At 42.4% G+C, this 2,774-nt stretch overlaps 1 pseudogene; it reads left to right on the top strand.

Annotated features, from left to right (window-relative positions):
* Nucleotides 1–744: 744 nt before the first annotated feature.
* LOC148010875 (glyceraldehyde-3-phosphate dehydrogenase GAPCP2, chloroplastic pseudogene) lies at nucleotides 745–1,480 on the top strand (annotated as a pseudogene).
* The last annotated feature ends 1,294 nt before the right edge of the window (nucleotides 1,481–2,774 follow it).

Genomic DNA, 2,774 nt, shown 5'->3' with positions numbered 1-2,774 from the left:
AATACAAAACTGTGGATAAGAAAGTGGATTTTATAGGCAAGATTATGGAGTATTGTTCTACCACTTCAGAGATACAGAGATTCATTGGAGCTTGTGTGCTTTACATGACTTGGACACCCCATTTTGCACACATAGCAGATTGTTTTTATCAGTTGTTTCGAAAGGGGCAGAAACTATTTTGGGATGAGAGCCACACTAGAACCATGCGGAAAATGAGGAAGTTATTGCAGATTTTTTGGAAGATGATGAAAAGATGGTTTGGGCCGTACATAGTCAGACATGTCTTTGATAATGCAACATATGAGCTGACTGAATTGGATGAGACAGTGCTTAGAGTGCCTATTGCTGGAAAAAGAATCAAGATTTTCAAGAAGAGAGATGATGAGGATTATGCATTGGAAGAATTTTCGAGAGAAGAGCAATGACAAGAAACTCCAATGGAAGGGACAGATGATATGGCTGAAAATCTTGTTGATCTACCGGAAATGCATAACGAAGAGATTGATTTGTTTGTGGATCTTGATGATAATGATCATGGGTAGTTGGCCCATCCGGAGGATGCGCAGGATTAGAGGGGGTGGATGTCGTATTGCTGCGCATTCGAGATGTGAAAACCACCCGAAAGTAGTGTGTGCGATTTCATACTTTATGCACACTTAGTTTTTGTGATTACATTTATGCTCTGCGTATTCAATCTATGTTGAACTGGGTCAAGGAGAGAAGACATTACAACTATTTGAATAAATGCATGAGGAGGATATCCCTCTGGATAATATCACACTTGTCTGTGCTTTAAAAGCTACAAAGAAAGTAATTATATTAGCACCTTTTGGAGATGCCCCAATGTTGTGATGGGTGTTAATGAGGAAAAATACAAACCAGAGATGCAAATTGTATCAAATGCCAGTTGTTCAACGAACTGTCTAGCTTCGCTTGCAAAGGTTATACGCCAAGAGTTTGGAATTATTGAGGGTCTGATGACTGAGGTCTATGTAACTACTGCAACTCAAAAGACAGTGGATGGTTCTTCTAGGAAGGACTGGGGAGGAGAAAAATAGTACAGTACAAAACATCATTCCTAGCTCAACTGGTGCTGCAAAGGCAGTGGGAAAGGTGCTACCTGCGCTGAATGGTAAGTTGACTGGCATGGCATTTAGAGTTCCGACTCCTAATGTTTCAGTTGTTGATTTAACTTGCCAACTGGAAAAAGATGCTTCATACGATGAAGTTAAGGCAGCAGTCAAAGCTGCGTCTGAAAGCTTAATGAAAGGGATCCTTGAATATACTGAGGATGATGTGGTCTGTACCGACTTTGTTGGGGATGAGAGGTCTAGCATCTTTGATGCAAGGCAGGCATTGCTCTGAACAAAATAAATTTATGAAGTTTGTGGCATGATCTGACAATGAATGGGGCTACAGCAACCAAGTGGTGGATCTCATCAGCCATATTGCTTTGGTTGCTACTGGCAAGAAATATTGAGTTCTTCAAATCTATGTGACTTCGAGGTTGGGCCTGTCATTAAGCTGGTGGTTGTTCGGGACAGAGCCACGCTTTAGGGGAAGAAGAGCCGTGCTTTGAGGGGAGAATAACGACGGAAAGAGCTGGGAGGCGATGATAAAGCATTGGTGAACTCTATTAAAAGAAAAGGGGAAGAAAAGGAGCGAGGCTAATTGGGGGGGGGGAAGCAGAACAGGGCAGACAGAGAAGGACACACGCTTTCAGAAAAGAAATGGAGGACTTGAAGATGAATAGGGAGAGCCTCATAATCGGGATTTTTGCTCACATACAAAGGGGATGATTCTTCAAAACACTCTTTACCACTTGTTACTGTTTATCAACACCTACATCCTGTTCAAGCATCTCCATACACTTTTCTGCAAGCAATATTCTGCGGAGTTTATCCTGTTGGTCTTCTAGATGTAGAGAGAATTTTGCCTCCAGGAAAAGAGATTACAGCTGTGGGGATTCTAGATATTGCTGCCGATGGCCAGCCTGCAATCAAGTCATCTGATCAGTTACCCATCTTCTTGTGTCATTTGTACTTGTGGAGGGAGGAGGGTGTGCAAAGATCGGGTAAAAGAGAGAGGATTGGAGGAGAACTGGGGAAGAGAAGTGCTCTGAAAACGGGGAATAAGAAGATGATACGGTGCTCTGGGGGGAGGATGGAATGGAAAAGAAGGAACATGGAGAAAGGGAATCGACAGAGGGAGGTGTCCATTAGAGGCAAACTTCAAAGGGAAAGCTCCAATGTCTGAGTGAAATTTCTAAACTAGGGAGACGACTTTAAAGCGGTTGAAGCTGAGAATTGGAGCATACAGACGTCCAGGAAATTGATCGAGGCATTCTTTTAACAAGCTGTTTAACATGAAAATTACTGGTCGGGATGGTTTTTGTGATATTTACAGGGTGGAAGAAAAAGCTTTTCCATTCAGTGAGCAATGGTTTTTTGAGGACGCAACGATCATCCAACAAAAACTGACAGACATTCGCTGAAGGAAAAACCAAAGCGGTAACACATGAAGAGTAAAGAAGAAACGCAGGAGAGCTCGGATGAAAACGAAGACGAGATTGTTGTTGTGACATCTAGTGAAGAGTGGAGAAATCGGCAATTTCGTTGGACTATGATGGCGGACTGAAGCTTTGAGTACAATACGTGTGGGAATCAGAAACGACACACAGCTCTGAATGATGAAGAAACTATGAATGAAGAAAAAGCATATTCGGAATGCAACGACGGATGACATGGAGCTTGGAGGTAACAGAGAGAGATCTT

The sequence above is a fragment of the Lygodium microphyllum genome, chromosome 29 (genome assembly GCF_053477565.2).
Source record: "Lygodium microphyllum isolate KBCC chromosome 29, Lygodium_microphyllum_v1.1.10, whole genome shotgun sequence".
NCBI classification, from domain to species: Eukaryota; Viridiplantae; Streptophyta; class Polypodiopsida; order Schizaeales; family Lygodiaceae; genus Lygodium; species Lygodium microphyllum.
The sequence above is the reverse complement of the archived record's forward strand: the minus strand, read 5'-3'. Positions and strand labels throughout refer to the sequence as shown.